Below are 23961 nucleotides of genomic sequence, written 5' to 3' on the forward strand. Positions count from 1 at the left end.
TATTGGAAGGTAAGAACCACAGCCTATCTTCAATCTCTTGGAATAGATATTGGGGAAATCAAGGAAGGAGGATATACATATCCATCAACAATTCCTATAGATACGACAAGTAAAAGCAATATGAAAACAATGCCAAGGCTGCCAATACATTATTGGGGATTCTGTCACAATCAGAATTTGTCAAATTTATGCAGCTCAAAACCACCAAAGAAATATGGGACAAGATCATTCTAAGCTATGAAGGAGACATTCAGGTAAAACGTGCAAAACTGCAATCTCTCAAAATTCAATATGAAACTCTCAAAATGCACAATGATGAAAGTATAGCTAGTTCTTATGTATAGATGAGATTATTAATTGCATGAAGAACTTGGGTGAAGAGATAAAAGAAGTTACTTTAGTTGAAAAGGTTTTAAGATCCTTGTCTACTAAGTTTGAATAAAAAGTTTCTGCCATAGAAGAAAAGCAGGATCTTCAGAGTATTACTATGACATAGTTGCACGGAATCTTAACTGCTTTCGAAATGAGAAAAGGAGGTCCATCAGATATGAGAGAAGCTGCATTCAAAGCTTCAAGAAGAGAAGAACTCAATGAATCAGGACATATTTCAGAAGGAGAGGAAGAAGTAAACTTTTTCAAGAACCTTCAACGGGGTTCTGGAAGATTCAAAGGTAAACTACCTTTCAAATGTTTTGTTTGCGGTCATTATGCGGCCAAATGTCCTCATAAAGATGAGCTTGATAAAGGTAAGGAATCAGCAAAATGGAATAGAAAACAAAGTGTAAGTAAGAAGAGCTACTATACGCATGAAGATAGCGATGGTTTATCAAATAGTGATGAAGATGAAAATAGTAATGACTATAGACTTATGATGGCTTTTGAAGATGATGATTTCTTGGATGCTTTAGGTGAAGATGACCTTTAAGAAGAAATCTCTAAACTCAAGATTTTTTTAGAAGAAAAGAATATGATTATAGATACTCTGACATTCCAACTTGCTAAAAGAGAAAAACACAGTGAAAAACTAGAATGTGAAATTGTGGGTCTAAGAAAGGGTATTGAGAAAACAAAAGCTCTCAACCTTAGATTTGCTAAAGGATCAGAAACCCTAAATGAAATTATCAAAGTGCATCATTCTCCTTTGATAAAGACAGGTCTTGGATATACTAAAGAAGCGTCCCAAGCATAGAAGCCATCAGCCTCCACTAAAAGCTATCTTGATGTAGTAAAGAGCAGTGAATAGTTTGACAATCGACAACAAAGGCATAAAGCAGATCACCAGGTAAATCGGGCTCAATTTACTTCAAGGATAAATAGAAGCTACAACCAACCTCAGGTAAATCATACTCAATTTGTTTCAAGAATGAATAGCAACTACAATCACCGGGTCAGTAGAGTCGATAATAGTAGGAACTTCTTCAATGGCCAATGTTTTTCATGTCATAACTTTGGACACAAAGTTTCTCAATTTGTTGCTTACAAGACCATCATGACTAGAGAAGCACGAAACCAAAGGAATGCGATGGGGATCATGAAGCGGACCTAAAATAACTTTTCTCTTCTTGAAAATGAAATAGAATTCTCTATCTCCAACAACTTTGGTCACGAAGAATCTGAATGCAGGAGTAAATTTCGGCAAACATCTCAAAAGGAGCAAACTTCATTAAATCCCAAAATATGGAGAAAGAAAGAACCACAAACGGAAATATGTGGTACAACCCTGTATGCAAAAGGACAATAAAATCAGTGGTACATCGACAGTGGATGCTCAAAACACATGACAGGTGATAAAGAAAACTTCAGTCATATAATGCCTTAGAAAAAGAAAAGAAGGTCTCATTCGGAAATGACACTCCTGCTGTGATAAAAGGTAAAGGTTCTGTTCTTTTAATAGAAAAAGTTAAAGCTGGGAATGTTATGTATGTTGATGGTCTAAAGCATAACCTATTGAGTGTCAGTCAAATTTGTGATCAAGGAAATGAAGTTGTATTTCAATCAAACGGATGTGTTGTTCATGAGCTTCATATAGGAGAAACCGTGATCAAAGGTATAAGAACTCCAAACAACTTATACATACTCAAGGGAGGAAAACAGCAGTGCTATCTAAGCAAAAATGATGAACACTAGCTATGGCACAGAAGATTGGGGCATGTAAGCTTCTCTCAAATAATAAAAGCACGCAAATTCCAGGCCGTTCGTGATCTTCCTAATATCAGCATTTTAGAAAATACAATATGAAAATCATGTCAATTTGGTAAGAAAACCAGGTTGCAATTCCCTGAAAAGGGAGGATCAGCTAGTAAGCCTCTTGAACTTCTTCATACTGATTTATGTTGACCATCAAGAAAAAGGTCACCTCATGGAGAAGAATACTTTATATTGTTCATTGATGATTTTTCCAAAATGTGTTGGATAGGACTTCTAAAGCATAAAGATGAAGATTTTGAAAAATTCAAAGCCTTCAAAGCATTGGTTGAGAATGAATCAGATTGCAAAATCAAATGCCTCAGGTCTGATCGAGGAGGGGAATTTACCTTGGATGAATTTTTTTACTTTTGTGAAGAACATGGAATAAAAAGGTAATTCTCCAATGTAAGGAATCCTCAGCAAAATGGAGTAGTAGAAAGGATGAACATAATTGTTCAACAAATGGCTCAATCTATGCTAGATGAGTCTAGAACTCCTGCAACCTTCTGGGGTGAAGCTGCATTCCTTGTCGTCGCTAATCTCAACAAAGAAAATGTTCGGGTAAACAGCACTCAAACTCCACATGAACTTTGGTATGGTAAGACTCCTACTATAAAATACTTCAAAGTTTTTGGAAGAAAATGTTATATCTAAAGGACTGATGAAAAACTTGGCAAGTTCAAACCCAGAGCAGATGAAAGCATTCTCCTTGGTTACTCTTCCCGAAGTAAAGGATATAAGTGTTATAATAAAAGACTTGGGAAAATTATTGAAAGTATTGATGTTTTGGTTGATGAAGCATGCAAAATTCCAAAGCAGGTAAAAACCAAAGATTGTGGAGAAGATGAGGATTATCCTTCCACATCAAATCAGACTAATTCTGAAGAAGAAACTAATGAAGCACCAGAAGAACAGATAATGGCAAAAGAAAAGACTCCATCCAGGTATGTTCAGAAAAATAATCCAGAGACTCAAATTTTGGGACAAAAAGAGGCAGGTGTGCAGACAAGAAGAACTATCACAGAAGCTTCAAGCTATCTAGCATTTTTTTCCTCCATCGAACCTCAAAATACAAATGAAGCATGCAAAGATGAATTTTGGGTCAAGGCCATGAATGAAGAACTTGAGAAAATTGAAAAGAATAATACTTGGGAATTAGTTCCTAGACCTCATGATAAGAATATCATAGGAACCAAATGGATATTCAAAAACAAGCTGAATGAAAATGGTGAAGTTAATAGAAACAAGGCCAAACTTGTTTGTAAAGGATATGCTCAACAAGAAGGTATAGATTTTGAAAAAACTATTGCACCTATTGCTAGACTTGAAGCCATAAGAATGTTCTTTGCTCTTTCTAGTTTTCATAAATTCAAAGTATACCAAATGGATGTAAAATCTGCCTTTCTTAATGGAGACTTAGAAGAAGAAGTACATATTGAGCAACCAGATGGATTCATCCTTGGAAATTATGAAAAAATTGTCTGTAGACTCAAAAAGGCTCTCTATGGTCTAAAACAAGCTCCAAGGGCCTAGTATTACTGTCTTGACAAATACCTCCATCAACAAGGTTTTTAAAAAGGATCAGCTGATAACAATCTATATACAAAGATTGACAATAATAAATTGCTAATACTTGTTGTGTATGTTGATGATATCATTTTTGGTAGCAATGAAGAAGCCATGAGTCAAAACTTTGCTTTGGTAATGCAGCAAGAATTCGAAATGTCCCTGCTTGGTGAGCTCACATATTTTCTTTGTCTACAAGTTCAACAAAATAAATATGGTATTTTTCTATCACAAACCAAATATCTCAAGCAGATCTTGAAAAAATACAACATGGAAGATTCTAAACCAATACGTAGCCCTAAGATAACAGGATGCAGTCTCAACTCAAATGATGAATCAGCAGCGGTACATCAACCAACCTACAGATCCATGATTGGCAGTCTACTTTATTTAATAGGTACTCGACTAGACATCATGCATGCAGTGGGAATAGTTGGAAGATTTTAAGCCAATCCAAAGGAATCACACCTTCAGGTAGTCAAAAGGATTTTCAAATATCTTCAAGGAACATAGAATTTTGGTTTATGGTATCCTAGAGATAGAGATCTTACACTTCATGCATATACAGATGTAGATTTGGTAGGAAGTGTTGATGACAGAAAAAACGCTAACGGTGGTGCATTCTATATGGGTTCCAAATTAGTGTCTTGGTTCAGCAAGAAACAAAGTTCAATTGCATTATCTACAACTGAAGCAGAATATGTGGCTATTGCATCTTGCTGCACACAACTCCTTTGGATGATGCAAACATTGCAAGACATTCATATCACATGTACTCCACCCATCTCTATTCTATGTGATAATACAAGTGCAATAAGTATTTCGAAGAATCCAGTCATGCATTCCAATACCAAGCACATACCCATCAAATATCATTTTATATGTGAATAAGTGCTTGAACAAAAGGTCAAATTGGAGTATGTTCCCTCCAAAGAACAAGTTGCTGATATATTCACCAAACCACTGGCCAGAGAGACATTTGAATATCTCAAACAGAAATTGGGAGCAGTTGATGCATCATCTTGCTTATCTGTTTAAGAGAAAAGTGGTTATACGCGAGTTTCATGAAGCATATCCGAGTACATACACCAGTTGCTATGGATACAGTCGTGTATATGTTGGTTTGAAGAAAAAATAGTGGGCCAGACTCAGGGTGAAAGGAATCTGATATGAGTCTAGCAGTGATCATCTGGCACAGGTTCAGCGGGAGCATATACTTCTAATAATGCATTGTTGGCATTATCTTAGAAGATCTTGGTACAAATTCACAGTTGTTTTTTATTCAGGTGGAACAGGTTCAGGGGGAGATCATGGTTGTTGGTCTGGATGGTGATTATCAAATGCTGTTGATGATAGTTGCTGATAACTATCATGGTCTTGTTTCAGATATTTGGTCTCTATGTCATGTATATATTTTAATGTCAAGGTCATGAAATGACCTATTTTGTTTCCCCACTATGCATGGGATGTAATGTTCGTGTTTTAACATGTATAATCAATTGGTATATCCCCACTTGGTTGGGTGGATGAGTCAAACTTGGTATATCCCCACTTGGTTGGGAGATGGATGTATGAGTCTTTGGTGATATGAAGGTCATTTATGATGTATGTATAGAGTCATGTTCTTCTTTTAGAACATCTTTTTGCAGACATTTCTTATATTCAGGGGGAGCATGGACTCGAGCATGGAGCTCAATTAGCACACTTCATCATATCAGAGAATTCAACATGTACTTAGGGGGAGCATAACCCTTTGTCCTTGATGACAAAGGGGGAGAGTGACTTGGGGTTGCCATCAAGTCCAAAGGGGGAGATTGTTGGCATTATGACACAGTTTTGGCACTATGACATAGGTGTTGTCCTTGATGGAAACTCACTCAGATGACAGATCATAGTTTAGACTCTCAGAATGAAGAAAGAAAGGTATACATAGGTTCCTCATTTACCAAGTCGTGTGTACACGCGTGTTCGCAGACCAAAAGGTGTGTATAGCGTACACACACACTTTCACGGAAGGAAAGGCACGTACATGTTGGAAAACTTAGTTTTGGTCCATGATATTTTGATCCATGGTATTGGTCCAAGGTATCTTGTCCGAAGTATTGACCCCAGGTATTTGTCCAAGGTATTGGTTCTAAGTGGTTTTGGTCCATGGTGTTGAGTAAGGCCTAAGACTATAAAAGGAGGAGAAGATCATTAGGCAAGAGATCTCAAGAATTGAATATCTGATGAAGAGTAAGATCCAAAATACAGGTTATTGGGTTATGGTGCATAGCTGGATCTAAATCAAGGATGAACCTTAGCGATTAATGAAGGATAAGATCTAATGATGGGTCAAGATCTTAAGGCTTGAAGAGAAGTATCTTTGTGTGGTTTGTGATCTTTTATTTGAATAATTGGTGCATGTTGTAATATGTAAATATGATGATCTAGGTATAACTAATGTCTGGAATTGTTGTAAATTTTAAATCATCATTTACAGATTTGTACGCAGGTTCACTTTAGCAAAGGTGCATATACACGCTAGTTCTGAATATCAAAACAACGTATACATCTTAAATTTGATTTGCAGATCTATACGTAGGTTCACCTTGAGAAAATAGCGTATGTACGTGGGTTAGACACATTGAAGTAGAATATACCTCATAAAATATGCTTTAACTACTTCTATTTGTTGTTACAGTGTTCTAGGTTCTGGCTTGGGTTCTGGTTACTATTACTGTATTCTGGTTACAACATTCTAAGAAGTGATTGATTGATTCAGCTTTGGTTGGTGCAAAGGAGATTGGTTGATGTAGATATATTTGATGTTTGATTGATGTTATTGATGTATCCAGTCTGAAAATTTATGAAATGTGGTCCCTGGAAGAAAACAGAAGGTTGTAGCCTTCTGCAGGTAGAAGCTTGCATACTGGTATAAGACTGCACCAGTACAAAAATTGTAAAAAGAATTTCCTTATTAAAAGAAGATAGAGACAATTGCAGCAGGTGGTTTTCACCTACATTGGGTTTCCACCTTATATATTGTGTTCATGTGTGTGATTGTCTGTTCTGTTTTTGCTGCACCTAGTTACTATTTATATGGTTCTAATGCACAGATTAAAGATCAACATATGATGAATTAAATAAGTTATAATTTTGCAGGGTATACGCTAGTTTCCTTAAATACAGTTGCGTATACATGCAAGTTTCATTAATTGAAGTAGCGTATATAAATCTAGTTATGGAAATGAAATATTATTGACTTGCTAATACTAATTCACCCCCCCTCTCAGTATTATTTCCAACATGACGGTGCAAGCGGCAAGTGTGACACTTGTGATTTATCGCTCATTGATCGAGATGATGCTTTCGTGACAACAAATGTGACTCTGTCTATGAGTGCGACAGATGCTTTCATGGCGAACACAACAAACACATGTGAAGCGAAGACTTCGAGCATAACCAGAACGTGGTCGCAAGCATGACTTGGACATCAACATGCAAAGACTTGAATGTAATAAACAAGAAAGGAAGATGTAAAGACCCACACAAGCTCATATAGTGAACCCGAGTGTGTGTAGTCATCAAGTGAACTCTTTAAGGGAGGCTCTAAAATTGGTGCAGGCCAAAATTTTGGAGGGTGGTTGTAGCCGCTATAACACATATGATCCATCTTTGGAATTGGATAGTTTTCCTTCAATGGAACTTTATTTAAATTGTGGAAATAAATACACAACTGGATCTCACCTGTCTTCTTTCTTATCGGTACTAAATTTGACATCCAATTTGAGAAATAGAGAGGGACAATAATACCAGCAGTATACAACCTGTTTACTTCCTTTTCAATAGAGCGCAACAATTTTAGATTCATCCTTCTGATCTTCTGATGGAAAGGCTTCTGATCGGGCTCTATGGGAATAGTATGTTGAATTATGCTCTTGTGATAAACCTTCAAATCAGTGTAATCCCATGCAAAAATGTTAGCAAATTTATTCATGAGTGATGCATATTTACCTTTCATTTCTAGACACAAAGACTTTGATATCTTAACCTTTCTTGGCTTCTCGGGCATGCCAATATTGAGGTCTTCTACTCCTACTTCAGTTGGCATCGTTGTTGGTTTTTGTGCATGTGGTGAAGTAAAATTATAAGTGCGGACACAAAAAAAATCCTCTAGCTCGATAATGGGTCTAGCCACAACAGATACATTCTATGGAAGATTTCCTTAGATTAGAATCAATCTAGAGGGCCTACCTCTTGGTCACTTATCCTACTTAATGATGTCCTTGCTTGCTCGCTCCAGCAATCTCTCGCTTCCTTCTTCAAGTTTCTTAAACAAGTAAACAACAACAACACACAAACATAATAATAGACAAATTACAATTCAACCTACTTAATGAGTCAAGAAGCATCAAGACACGAATATGTAATGTTAGAAAACATGTAGGAAATCAAGCAATAGTTACATATAAATATCAAAGAGAGATTACAACCATTCGTCTTGACGTCGCGGTCTTCCTCTGACAAGAGAAGGTTCCCACACACTTCTGCTAGCGTTCCATAATGGCTTCAAACAACAATAATTTAAAGGCTCTTCCCTTTAGACTTCACTCCAAACCGAACAAACTTCTCCCTCACACAACTAGATGGCTACAACTAGTAATATCTTGCTTGTTTAATCAAAATAGTATACTCATACTTAGCCAACACTCTAACTGTGACTAGCTTGTGCTTGGGAAGAAGGGAGGTTTATATAGGAAATATGGATGGGAAATGGATCCTCTTCTCATGGGAGAAGGACTTATTCCTTGAGGTAGTTCCATCATTATAGGGGAAAGGAGCCGAAATTGTCATCCTAGACCCCATCCGGCCAAACCATTTACCAAACTTCTGTTATGGAGCTTCTAGAGATGGAAGCTTCGACTATAATTTAAAAAACTTTCCATAACAGGACCGACACGACTGGAACAGAGCTCAGTTGCACCATTTGGTGCAAGGAATAGTGCTAATCTCTACACATTGGTGCAAGGGAGACAAAGGCCATTCTTGTAAACTGGGAAAAACAAAAGTTTCAAGGGAAATGGTGCAAAAGGGAAATGATTTTCTTATGAAGAGGGACATAATGGGAGTTTCTCCATGAAGGCAAAGCATGCAGGGTTCACTGTAGAGGTTCTACAAGATTAAAGAATCGGGAGTACAGGGACAGTGACAAATTTTTTTGTAACAGATGCCCCTAAAGTGTGAAGTCTGAACCAAAGTGAGGGATGAAATGCTTTATAAATCAATGCGAGGAACCGGTTTTCCATCGGAAAACCAACAAGAAAGTACAAATACATATACATAAACTGATATCTCTATCAAATGATACATGAATCGTGGCATGGACGCAGCCATCCAATAATGAGAAGGATCACATATGATAACTCATGGTATGGTCACAGCCAGCCATCTGAAAGAGACATGCATATCATCATAATCATGTCACATCACTTCACAACCTGGACTTTTTTGATCTGAGTCTAGGGTCTTGCGCTCCAACACAACCTGATCAAAGTACAGATCCTAGCATGTGAATAGATGTGTTGACGTAGAACATGCTAGAAAGTCGCTTGATTATTAGTTAATGATGTAAACTATTAACAAGCACGAGAGAAAGCACCGATAGTGACAATGGATCTCAAGGTACCAACAACACAATTCAAGGAATCTGAATACAGGAACTGGAGTCGAACACCTATGAAATAACTCGACTGAAAGCCAATGATGTGAACTTGTCATCAAGCGCGAAGAACTTTCCATTAAGGCATGCAAGCTATAAAGTACTAGAAGGGAGTCTCTCGGTCAACTTCTCGGATAATGAGTTGAAGTCGACAGAAAGCGACTATGTCGAAGGAGGGCCATAATGAATCCCACATCATCGATGTGAGACAAGAGTATGAAAAATGATTTTGGATGATACAGAGAATCAGAGGTAAGTGTAACTATAGAAGGACAACTCTTGAACATATCAACGACACAACTGGAAGTTTGGCAGCTTTTGGATCCATAGGATCAGTGGTCATGATGACGTAGCAGAGATCAAATGGAAGGAAAAAATGAATGGACCAAACCCAGGGAGGTCAACGATACAAAGGAGGATGTCCCAACCCTACACGAAGCAAAAAGTTTCATGTTCAAGAGTGAGTTGCCGACATGACTGATAGATTTCCAAATTCCCCCCCCCCACCATTTCTGGTGAGTACCACAATTATTTTTTAATCATATGATCGAAGGGGATAGCATATGCTTTCACTGTAAGTTCATCCTTAGGAAGAATCCGACCTAGTAAGTTTAACGAGCCCTAGGAAGGAGAAGCTCATGTTCATCATGATGACGAATCTGATATCATTTATTAGTTTAATGAGTCTGACAAAGGTGTAACTCGGTATCTTTTTCATGTTTAGAGAGTTTGAAAAAGACATGTAAAAAGAAAACTCCACATGGTCCCTTCTCATATGTTTGTGTCTCTTGAGCCCGAAAAGGTAGAAAACAATACTTGAGAGAACCACTTTACCATTTCAGTCAAGGAGTACCTTTTTCGTAAATAGTGCCTCCCAACCCAAAAAATGGGTAAAATTATACTGGGCGTACAACGTTTAACATCCATTAACGAGTTCGAAACGACAAGGGCTCAACAATATTTTCACTTTTAAAGGGTCGGAAAAGAGCTGAAAGCAGACCCCCCATTGTTATTCTCTTTAACAAGTCAAAAAAGGGAAAAAATACTTGGCAATCTTTTCATATGATTTTAATGAGTCCATAAAAGAGCTGAAATGTGACTCATCCTAGAGGAATGAGTCGTATAAAGGGTAGCAACTACTTCTGGAAATGGTGGAACTGCTCAAAACATGCAATGGTCAAGAGGCTGGCTAATGAAACCATTCATCGGTGTGGTCCCTCAGGAAAGGAAAAACAACCAAGTGAAAGCATATGATCGGCCAAAGAGATGGTGGTGATAGAATGAAACAACCAAGGTTCATATAGCAGAAATCAGCTGATAAAAACGATAATCACGAGATGTAAATTGGTCATGGGTTCATTTTTACACAAGCTTGAACCATGGATAACTCTACTTGGATTCAGTTTCATGTTTACACAAGTTTGAAATGAAAAACTAGCCTTGCTATAAGTTTGCATGCCCTTGGCATAATGACTCAATCAATGTACATGTCCCCCAAGCTTCATTTCAGTCAACTAGGTGGACAAAATGAAGGTTCACTTTCGATATCTCGAAAAGACTTGACTGGGATTTTACGAGATCTTAATCAAAGAATCAATGTGGAAAAGGGAGTTGCTTCCTTTTTTTACGAGGTTGACATAGTAAAAGAACTATCCTCGGGACACCTTGTTTCATTTTTTAATGAGCTTAACATAAGACAAAGAACTATGCTCACCTCTTGTTCCAATTTTTAATGAGGTTTACACAAGACCAGGAACTATCCTCAAGACCCTTGTTTCATTTTTTAACGATCTTGACACAAGACAAAGAACTATGCTCAGATATTGATTCATATTTTAACGAGGTCAACACAAGATGAGGAAATATCCTCATGACACTTTGTTTCATTTTTTAACGAGGTTGACATGAGACCAGGAACTATACTCATTCATATAATCATGGACCATATGATAACATGGCTCCTAAGAGGCCCTCACTATATGGAAGAACTACGCTCTGGGAGGAACACATGTCAATTGGTACAAATTATAGATCGGGTTCCAATGCCCCCAGTACATAATGTATGATACCATTTGTGTGATCATCAACAGATGCGGAGATGGAACGTGTAGCCACATAATTTACTTGTGGCGAGGAAGGTATTGCTTACAAACAAGAGTTGATAGGGGATGATGGTTGTAAAGGAGGCACTTGGTGACCAATGAATGACAATTGATCAATGGTCACGATTCTCCCTTCATGCGAAAAAAAAACCACACATAAAAGTGAAGAAACAAGAGCTCCAATGATATAAACATAGTCACATCCAAGGAGAATATTGAAATCTAAGGGACCTTAGACTACCATCACATCTATATAGATGGTCTTTCTTCCCAAAGTAATAGGGAACTTTAGAAGGGTCCCTAAGGGTTGACTGGTTCCTCCGCTGAAGGCCAACATATTTTGAGTGACAGGAAAAAGCTGTGGGGAACCCAAAGCTTGCCAAGTAGTAGAAGACATGATGCTAACAGACGCACCTTCATCTAATATAGCGCCAGGTACTACCATATTATAGGCTTGTATTGTGATCTGGAAAGACACATAAAATTGGAGGCGGAAAGTAGTCAATGGACCCCAATCGAAAGAGACAACAGAACTACTTAGTGGGGGTATCATATGATTGCCCCAATGCTCTGCAGGAATAGGAGAAGGACTCTCTTGAACAACCAGGATGGGAGGGTCACTCTTTGATTCATGAGAATCTGAGGAGATGAGAAGAACATGATAAGTATGATCAACACTCTCTTCCGGAACAGAGTGAGCAACTGAAGGCGGAGTCAAGTACACACTCTTTTCGACTAATGATTAGTCGAGAATAGACACAAGAGAGTCTTGCTCAAGAAGAGTAGGACGGGCAAGAGATGAATCCAATTCAATCTCTTTACCAACTAGGAGAGGGTCAGAAGAAAGCCTTTGATAACCAATGGGAAGTTAGGGTTGAGGAGCTATAAAGTTTTCCAAAAATTTAGAAGCTTTATCAATAAGAGGGCAAAGGTGAAGAAGATGCTTCCCTTCACATAACCTACAATGGAATCTAATATTCCCTTTCTTCTTACCATTGCTAACCGAAGGTGTAACATCGACATGATCTCCAGAGGTCGACAGGGATGGTCGTTTGAGGTCTTGAGACCATGCCTCTAAGACTTTGGGGATGCTAGGATAGTCTCAAAGGAGATGGTCACCCTTACAGAGCCTGCAATGGAATTTTACCTTTCGCTAAGGATTAGAAGGTTTGTCGATGGGAAGTGCATTTGGAGCAACAACTGCATGGTTGGCCTCTCGCTTATCTGACTTCTTCTTCTTCACATTCTTCTTCTTCTTCTTAGCCTCTTGGTTACTGGATTTCAAACTTTCACTAGGCGAAGTAGAAGATGAGGGTGAAGAAATAGGGGAAGGAGGTGAGGGGTCAACCTGAGAATCACCATGACATGATTCAAATGAAGGAGACATTTGGATAGGATTCAGGATGCTCGGGACCACCGAGGTCGAAAACAACTAGACAAGTAGACTAATGTTTAACCCAAGAAGGGACAACGTTACCATATAAGGAGCACTAGTGTTTCCAAAAGAAGGAAAAGAACTGGGATTCCCATCTGAGGGGAACCCTTGACCGGTAGACTATGGGAATGTTGCCATTGGAATTGAATCTAAAGAATCACTAATGAAGATAACTTTAACCAGGAATATTTCGTAGGAAGTTAATTTTATAACACTGAAACAAAACTTTTCCTTTTCATGTTTTAAGAGTCAAGAAAAGGGAAAAAGGTGACTTTAGTCGCTTTCGAAGTTAACGAGCTCGAAAGGACAAGTGCTCGATGATATTTTCAAATTTAAAGAGTCAGTAAAGCTAAAAAAATGACTTCTCTAGATGGTCTAGGTAAAAAGGATTACCAAGTAACCGTGAACTATAGAGTACCTCCCAGCGAACTGAGAAGTAAGGGCAGGCAATCTCCCTGAATGTTGTGTTCAGTGTATCATGTTTTCGAGGCAGCCAACTCGGCTTCCTATGGATAAAGGATTGCAGCCTAGTGCAGTCTCCCATTATATACTCGATGGTATGAGGAGCACAAACCCGTACTAACATTGTCTAATGTCGAAGCGAATGACAGTTGCTAGGTTTAAAGATGCTGGAACACGTCTCTAGCCTAAACTGTTAAATGTGAGCGTTAAGTTTCAATGCTTCCTTAGGTTAATTCAAAAACTTTTAATGGTTTATCTTGAATTAGGTCTTAATTTCAAGGCCCTACCATTGTCATCTGACAAAACTCCTACATGCATCTATATGAGAAAATAGATCTTTGTTTGATGAAATTTAACACTAATTGAGAGATAGGGAACACAAAATCAATGCAATAATCAAAGAATGAAATATTTCACTAATAAATCTCCTAAATGCACTTAATCTTCATATAACAACATAAGAAGTTTCATTTCATTTCCAATGCTTATGATGATGCAATTCTAGCTTCTCAATAACGCTACTAATGCAATATTTTTGCTTAAGTAAACTACAATTATGTTCTCCTTTTCATAAAATGCAAAATGAATCTTTCACATAAAGCACTTTAAATGAAAATTTTCACAATTCCAGAAAAACAAGTATCAATCAAATCCAAAGCATGATAAATGAAACTAAAAACAACTTCTTCCCTGAATCAAACCAACCAAACACATAATGCTTCAATTGAGAAACCAAGCAATGTAATCTGTGCTTGGAAAGAGAAAAGAGACACTCGCAATAAGAGAACAAATGAGACTCTTTCACTCATTCAATTGAAAATGAAGCAAACAAAGCATCCTAGTCACTTCTAGGAGGAAGAAGAGAGTTTGAGGGTCAAGACACACTGGCACTAAATGGGAGAAATTTTGACTTTTTCTTACCCCTGAGATCGGAGCGACTTTTGGGCCAAAAGTAGTGCCGATCGGCACGACTGACCAGTACTACAACTAACATTGATGGTTGATCGACGTAAATTTTTGACCAAAAATAGCACTGATCAAGGGATTCAAAGAAAAATAAAAAAGAACTTCACACAGGGTCAGACTTGACACATCAGAGGGTGGGCTAAACCAAGCAAGCACACAAAGCAAGCTAAATAAAGCTCTCTAGTTAGGGAGAAGATGGTCTAAAAGGCTTACGGGGTTGAAATCAAAAGAGAAAAACACACTGGCCAAGATTGGGGACAAACCCTAATCTTCACTCACAGGCATCAGCGCAACTGCATAACTAACAACAAGTGCCAGACGTTGGTCAGTGCGACTATTTCTCAGCAATTCATGCTAGTCGGCGCAACTATGAGCAGATTAAGTGTGCTGGCCAAGGAAACTAAGGAAAAAAAAATCAAAATAGGGACTAGACCTACTACTATGAATTTCAGACCTAGGTTAGTAAGGAGGAGAAAAGAAACAGAACCAAAGAGAAAACGTGAAAATAGCAAAGTTCTCCACCAAATCATGAAATCCAAAACAAACAAAAGATGGGATCTCCCCAATGGAGTCACCAATTTGTGGTGAAGTAAAATTATAAGTGCAGACACGAATGAATTCCTTTAGCCCGATAATGGGTCTAGCCACAACAGATACATTCTATGGAATATTTCCTTAGATTAGAAACAATCGAGAGGGCCTACCTCTTGGTTGCTTATCCTTCTTGATGATGTCCTTGCTTACTCGGTCCAACAATCTCTCGCTTCCTTCTTCAAGTTTCTGAAACAAGTAAAAAACAACAACACACAAACATAATAATAGACAAATTGCAATTCAACATACTTAATGAGTCAAGAAGCATCAATACACGAATATGTAATATTACAAAACATGTAGGAAATCAATTGATAGTTGCATATATTAATATCAAAGAGAGATTAAAACCATTCGTCTTGATGTCGCGTCTTCCTCTGACAAGTCAAGGTTCCCACACACTTATGCTAGCATTCCATGATGGCTTCAAACAACAATAGTATAAAGGCTCTTCCCTTTAGACTTCAATCCAAACCAAACACACTTCTCCCTCATACAACTAGATGGCTACAACTACTAATAGCTTACCTGTTTAATCAAAATAGTATACTCACACTCATCCAACGATCTAACTGTGACTAGCTAGTTCTTGGGAAGAAGGGAGGTTTATATAGGAAATATGGATTGGAGATGGATCCTCTTCTCATGGGAGAAGGACTTATCCCTTGAGGTAGTTCCATAATTATTGGGGAAAGGAGCCAAAACTGTCATCCTTGACCCCATCTGGCCAAACCATTTACTAGACTTCCATTACGGAGCTTCTAGAGATGGAATCTTCGGCTCTAATTTAAAAAACTTTCCATAACAGGACCAACGTGGCTGGAACACAGCTCAGTCACACCGGTTGGCGTAGGGAATAGTGTTAATCTCTACACATCAACATGGGGGAGACAAAGGCCATTCTTGTAAACTAGGAAAAAGAGAAGTTTAAGGGGAAATGGTGCAAAAGGGAAATGATCTGCTCATGAAGAGTGACATAATGGGAGTCTCTCCATGAAGGAAAAGCATGCAGGGTTCACTATAGAGGTCCTCCAGGATCAAGGAACAAGAAGTACAGGGACAGCGACAAAATGTTGTGTAATAGTGCAACATCATCATGATCTCCTCTAAGGGTACTAGACCTCTTGGAATTGAGTTATCCTTCAGTTGTAGTACCTCTAATTCTGCTGCATGCATTTCCTGATCATCTTCATAAAACAGATCATCAATTTGAGAACTAGCAAACTCTTCTTCCATCTGCAGAAAATTGTTAATTTGTTTGTCATCCTAAAAAACTTGCCAATGCTGAAGATTGTTTGGAAAAATAGGGCGATGTTTGACATTCATCTCATACTTCTTCTTGGGATATACCATAATTTTAAACATACTGGCTAAAGTGGCAAGGGAATCAGCAATGAGATTGTTGTTTCTTGGGATCAATGATAAAGTATATTCAGGAAAGGTCTTAAGAATGTCTAATACTGCATTGTGGTATGCTCACATTCTAGGATGCTTGGCCTGGTATTCCCCTTTGACTTTCTTTATTACTAACTCGGAGTCGCCATATACATAAATCTTCTTAGCACCTAGTTTCTTGAGTATTTTAAGACCGGCTATCAAAGCCTCATACTCTGCCTCATTGTTGGAACAATCAAATGCTAATTTATAGGAACACAACCAGACATTACAAGGAAGATTAGACAATTGATTCATAGGACCATGAATCCAAATCCCAATTCCAACTCCCTCCTTACCTAAAGCTCCATCAAAATCCATGGTCCATAAACCATTTTCTTCATTGGTAAGGTCAATTTTGGATGACTTATTTTGATTATCTGTTTGAGAATGATATGTTGTCCCAATAGGCTCTATCTCATTTATTGTTTTAGTTGTCTCTTCAATTGTTGCACTGACTGGAAATTGCTTGATACCTGTTCTTGTTTTTCTGCACTCAAACTTCCTTGAACACAATCTGAAAATTTTGGAATTTCTACTTTTTCTTCTATCTAATTTTCTAATTCAACTGAACAATCATCATTGTACAAAATAAAAGACTCTAAATCTATATCTACAGCATGAATTGTGTGATTATTGGGTTTCTCCTTGCTACTAATCATGTACTTCGTATTTTTCTCCCTATATAATTTTTTAAGTTGTCCAAAAACTAGTATAGTAGCATAGGAAAAGTCTAGTTGTAGAGTGCCTTTAAGTTTGGCTCCCCATGATTAGGAGAGAAGCATTCTATATCTCGAGGGGAATGTTAGCTACAACAATATCCATGCGAACATTCTTTACTAGAATTTGATCTAAGGATACCACTAAGTCTTTGATTACACCAAGACACTTAACCCTTCCTGAGTCAAAAGAGTAAAGGTCATGGTATGGTCTAATAATATCCAATCCTAATTTATCCATGATGGATTTGGACATGAGATTATGGGAGGCCCCAGAATCTAGAATAGCATTATGGAGGATGAAGTCGTGAATTTTTAGATTGAGGTAAAAAGGCCGAACTTTGTTGTCTTCTAAGTTACCATCTACAACAGGTCCAAACAAAATCTTGGGGTGGTCATCAGTAACATTCACCATATCAGACATTTGATCAACCTTAAGCATTTTGGCTACAAGGAACTTTTACTGGTCATTCTTAATTAATTCAATCTATGGAATTGAGACTTTAAGTTTGGAAATTTCATTCTCAAGACTAAATAAAGAATAATTCTTTTCTACCTCTTTAGATGGCATGTCCTTCTGCTCGAGTTTTTCTCTGACGAGGATCTCCTTTCGTTATCCTCTAGCTTGAGTTTCTTTGTATTTCTTTTGAGTGCTAGTGGAAGCTCCATTTCTTTTTCCCTCATTAGCAGTAGTAGCTTATTTTTCCTTATTCTGATTTGAAGAGGTCATCTCTTTATTAAGAGTATCTATTTGGGAATTTTGTTTTTTCGGATTTGAAGTTACGAGCACATTTCTATTTCTCATACTATATTTATTTTCCACTTGGCTAAGGTAATTTTTATAACCTATTTGATAATCCTCTATCTATACTACCAACATATCATCATTAGAAAGAACATATTGCTGATCATCAGGTACATAAGGTTCTTTAGAAAATTCATCCTCCTCAATCAAGAAAATTGGTTGCTGATCTTCCTCAAAAAAGTGAATTTGATCCTCTAAGATTTCTTCTTCCTCATGAGGGCCCTATGTATAATTTTTCTAAAAAGGAGTATGGATCTGTTGCTGATCTTGTTGATCTTGACCCCTCTACTCCCTTTTCTTAATCCTAAATTGGGGTTGTTGTTGTTGACCTCTGTAGTTGGGATTTCGAATTTGAGGTTTTTCTTGTCTCTCTGCGATAGTCATTTTTTCCATCATCTTCTCCATTGTCTTAATCAAAGAATCAAGTTTACCATCAAATGAAGTGGATGGCCCTTCCTTTATGGTAACCTTATTTTTAGATTTCATCTTTGACTTATTAATAAGCAGGTTTGGCTCAACACTTACTGTGTTTCTATGCATTTCTTCAAGAGTGGAAGGATTTCTCTCCCTCAACTGGTAGGCTATATCTAGATGAAAATCATCTTGATAATGAAGAAGTGCCAAGCCAGGAGGAGGCTTAATAAATTCTGGGATAGAGTTATATATCAGATTAAATTTAGCTGTGAAATCTTTCACATATTCATTAGTGTTTCTTTTCAAGGCATTATACTTGAGAAGAATTTGGAGAGGATTCTTTTTCTCTTCCCACTTTGTTAGGAATAGGTCCATTAATTATTGGGAAGAGGTTATAGAACCATCTGTTAAGGAACAGAACCATTTCTTGACTTCCCATGAAAAGCTCTGTGCTATAATGTGCATTTTGGCATCTTCATTATCAATTTGCTCAAGATCAATAAAATTAACCACTTTGTCTATATGTTTCCTGGTTGTGACTTCGGTTGTCCCATAAAACAAACGAAATATCTAACCATAACCTTGAGGCAAAGCAATGATTTGTGCAGGTAAAACTAGAGGAGAAAATCTTTCCATAACTATTATAGAAGGTAGTATAGTAGTCATAACAGGAGGTGTTGATGAAGGATATGATTTTGGAGGAAGCAATGGATTAACAATGGAGGATGATGGAGAAGCTATATAAGGAGGTGTAACAGTAGATATAGCAGCAGATAAAATCTCTTGTTGGTATTGGATATAATCCTTTTCGAAGGTTAATTTGAGTTGATTAACCAAATTCCAAAGTTTATAGAAATGTGACCAAAGTTTCTTATAAAACTCAGCATATGGAGACTTAGGAGATGACAAGTATGATTTAAACCTAGAAGGATCAAAAACTATTTCTAAGAGGAAAGGCTCTAACTTGGATTTGAATAAAGACAACTCAAAATTGATATCAAAAGACAAATATTGAAGAGAAACCAATTCTGCGAGAAAAGATGCATATCTTACCAGTCGAGGTGTACCTTTTCCGACTTCTTCAGGCTATGACCTTTTCTTTCTCAACAAGTTTTCATGGTCATCAACAACTAATGGAGGATCTGGATCAGGAATAGACCTTGTATACCTTTTTGGAGCCAATGTTCTTCTCAATCTGCACTTTGACTCTAAAAAACTTAATCATCCTTCTTTTAAAGCTAGGACATGTCACCCATAGACCTAGACCTCAGCGATCTTGTAAGAAAAATCCTAGGGAATATTTGAAACTCGTTCCTCGGAAACGACGCGAAAATGTTAACACTCCTTAGTTTCCCAAGGCTGAGAAAGGAAACCAAAGAGGTAACCACAAACCAACTTTTGACTTGGTATTTAGCCCTACTAAATCAGAGAGGGCTCTCTCAATATCAATCTTGTAGCCAATGGAAGTGACTAGAGAGTATTAGGGTCTTAGGGTATTTCTTTGCATAGTAGGGTGTGATATAGGGTTTGCTGGATAAAGAGAACTAGGTCTCAAAACTAGGTCAAGGGATCCTAAAGGTAAGTTGTAGTCATAAGATGGGGCAATCAGTGGCACAAAGTGAATTTGGCATTGTAGTATGGTGAGGAGGAAAGAAGAAGAAAAATGAGCATATAGGTATGAATTCATTTGCTTAAAAGATAAAACGCTCATATGAAAATCTCAAACAAAACAGAGCATATTGATCATGAAATCTTCTTTAAAACTTAAGAGATAATCACCAGAAGAGTATAGATGGATGCTGGAAATACTTAATCATCAAATTCATAAAGAAAACTAGAGAAATATAGTTCCACAAACCACATCACAAGAGTCCCATAAAAATAGCTGCAACAGTTTGTTATATTTCTGCAAAAATATCAAATACACTAGTCAAAGAGATGAGCATCAAGAATCCAACCCTCTCTATTAGTTCATTCTGACTACATGTAGATGCAAAACAACATATTCCCTCTTAGGGGTCGAAACCGCCTTCCTAGGAACTATTTACACAATCTTCTCTAACCATTGCCAAAAACTAGGGAGGTTAGAAACCAATTCCCTTTTACACTAACTGATTTGATTTTGACTTTGAAATCATTTAATTACAAGACATTCACTCTAACCATCATTAAAACATGTTATATCTAAGACTTTTGTGATCCATATTGTAGAAGTAAGTATTTCGGATTAATCACATTGTTAGGATTTGGTCGACGTTTCAAACCAACTAATGTGGTTCATCCTTAGGACAAGGTGAGAAATCCATCGATCAAAAGGAATAAATAGTAAGGATGCATCGTTGCCTAGAGTTAGCCATTAAAAATTAGTTGTTGGTGAATTAGTTAATAGGTAAAGAAAATAATTAGTTTGGAATTAGTGGTAATAATTTATTTTATTAAAATATTCTATATTTGGTTAAAAATAATTGTTAAGGAATAATTAAATATAAAATATTGTATTTCAATATTATCGATTTACATAAAGTAATTATTTAGTAATAATTTATATCATCTTATTTGTTAGGGGTTGACTCATTCGTATTAAATAAAATGTATTTGGTAGAAAACTAGTTATTAGGAATTTAAAATATTTAATTCCAATATAATTAAATAATTAATAATTAATAATTAATAATATCAATTTCTATATTAAGATTATTTATTAATAATATCAATTTTATATTATTTGATAGAGGGATGCTTAAAAACCCTCAAAAATATAGCCATGATAAATTAAATAAAACTAGAGTCAAAGGTTAAATAATAATAATAATAATAATTACTAGTTATTTTATATTGTTATGCAAACATATTTTAGTCATTAAATATATATATATATATATATATATATATATATATATATATATATATATATATATGAAGAAAGGGATGATGAGTTATGATGAGAGAGACAACTCATCATCCCTTTCTTCTCCTTTCTCCTCTTTAATTTCTTTCTAGTTTATTTTCTTCAAGTTTCAGCGTTGATCCCCTATTTATTATTATTATTATCAATATTTTTTTTTAATGACTAAAATATGTTTGCATAACAATATAAAATAACTAGTAATTATTATTATTATTATTATTATTATTTTGTTAACCTTGGACTTTATTTTTATTTAATTTATCATGGGTATCCTTTTTTAGGATTTTAATTGTCCCTCTATCAAATAATATAAACTTGATATTATTAATAAATAATCTTAATATAGAAATTGATATTATTAATTAATAATTATTGAATTATATTGGAATTAAATATTTTAAATTCCTAACAACTAGTTTTCTACCAAGTACATTTTATTTAATATGAATGAGTCAACCCTAACAAGTAAGATGATATAAATTATTACTAAATAATTACTTTACGTAAATCGATAATATTGAAATACAATATTTTATATTTAATTATTCCTTAACAACTATTTTTAACTAAATATAGAATATTTTAATAAAATAACTTCTTACCACTAATTCCAAAATAATTATTTTCTTTACCTATTAACTAATTCACCAACAACTAATTTTTAATGGCTAACTCTGGGCAATGATGCATCCTTACTATTTATTCCTTCTAATCGATGGATTTCTCACCTTGTCTTGAGGATGAACCACATTAGTTGGTTCAAAATGTCGACCAAATCCTAACAATGTGATTAGTTTGAAAGACTTACTTCTACATCATTAAAACACTCAACTACATCATGTAAAATCATTAAGACATTAATTACATCAAGAAAACTCAACTCTACACCACGAAAATGTAGAAAAAGTCTTCCTCCACAAAATCACAATGAACGATTACAGAAGCACAGTGAAATTTGGGCTGATGTTTTGATGACTTTGAAGTGGTTTTCAACTTTGTTGATGACCTAGGAAGATAGCTTAGGATGTATACTACACCTTAGGATCTTTAATTCACCCCAACTCCATCATTAAGACTCCTCAAAACTGGTTTGAAAATAAACACTCCAGAAGCACAGCGAGTGACCCAAATCAGTGGCAAAAGGTTGAAAAATAGGTTGCTTTTTTTCCTGAAAAATTATGATTACAAGTGGCCCAAGTATATTTCAGGAATGTACTAATAAAAATCCACCTCCACATGCTTTCCAATCTTCATTTAGAGCCTCTAGGAAAATTACAGCAAGCACACACTGCGTTTCTATGGGGTACACTTGAATATGTGCAGGAAAACTTCAAAATTTAAAAAATGTGCAAACCTTTATCTCCTTAACTTGCTTTCTGTCATGCCTTCAAACAACTAGCGATGCCTCTACCAAAAAATCAAGATTATCTTTCTTCTTAAGCTTCTTTAGGGTTTCCTTTAGCTTTTTCTTCATGTTCTTAACCCTAATCTTGCACACCATGTTTCTTGTGTAATAGTGCCTTTCCATATTCCTCTGCATGATAGTGCCTCTACTTGCCTTCTTCAGTAGTTTCTCTAGGTGCACATTCACCTTCTCAAACCAATACTCCATGTCCCCTTCAATTTCTGTAGCTATGGAGTCATCTAAGGTTTTTAGGGTTTGAGGAGGAGAAGGATTTTTTGCTTGATGTCCCTTCATGGCCATGGCTCTAGTTGTAGGTCTCCTTGACTACACCTGAATGTTCTCCTCTTCCAAAATCTCCACATCAATGACTGCTTTTCCCTTGTCCTTGGCTACCAAAATATCTTCTCTACTAGAAGAGGGAGAATCTTCATGTGATTTACTTTGTGGCATTAGGCTTAACTTAAATTTCCTATTCTCTTGTTTCGAGAAAGCCACCATGAAATTGGCTTTAGAAAGGTCATCTTGTAACTCTTTGATCTGTTCCTACTGCTCTTTAATGATGTCTTCTGCTTCCTTATCCCCATGATCAGTCATATCTACCTCAAGAGGTACCTCTTCATGATTCTGCAATGGTGAATCACCTCTATCCTTAGGTGATTCCTCTCTCATGGCTTTAGCTTGAACTTCTTCAATAATAACCTCCTTAGGCACTCGTTTTCTTTTAGCCCTAGTCGTAGGTTTAGGAGTAGGCATGTCTCTTTCTATCTTAGGGGAAAAACCAGCCCCTTACCCTTCTTTTATATTTTTGAAACCTCTACCCTAGGTTGTCTTTTTGTCACTGATGGTATGCTAGATGGCTCAAGTCTTTGTGGCCTAGATGGTGTAGGTGTATTGAGGCTTTTGGGCTGATGAGAGTGTTATCACTGTAAAACTTCCTTAAAAAAGTTTGGACAACTTACATGGTTTCTCAATTCTTGTATCAGTCATGGTCAAGTCATGGTCAAGTCATTTTTATGTTTTAGAGTCTAAGTCATAGGGTTAGAGTCTCATGTCCATCTTCAAATAAAGTTTGATAGCCTCATTCCATGTCCTAGAAGCCTCACCATGTGTTTAGAAGACATATCTCACATAATTTCGGAGAAATTTTGAAACTAGCTACGAATCCACGTTTTCGTAGCGCAGACAGTGTAAAAATCCTGTTTCGCGCTACGAAATCAGTGTTTTCATAGCGCTACGAAACCCCTGTAGCAGCCTGTTTCAGCA

The sequence above is a fragment of the Pinus tabuliformis genome, chromosome 4_2 (genome assembly GCF_031772625.1).
Source record: "Pinus tabuliformis cultivar Carrire ecotype Pingquan chromosome 4_2, CPIR1, whole genome shotgun sequence".
In the NCBI taxonomy this organism is placed as follows: domain Eukaryota; kingdom Viridiplantae; phylum Streptophyta; class Pinopsida; order Pinales; family Pinaceae; genus Pinus; species Pinus tabuliformis.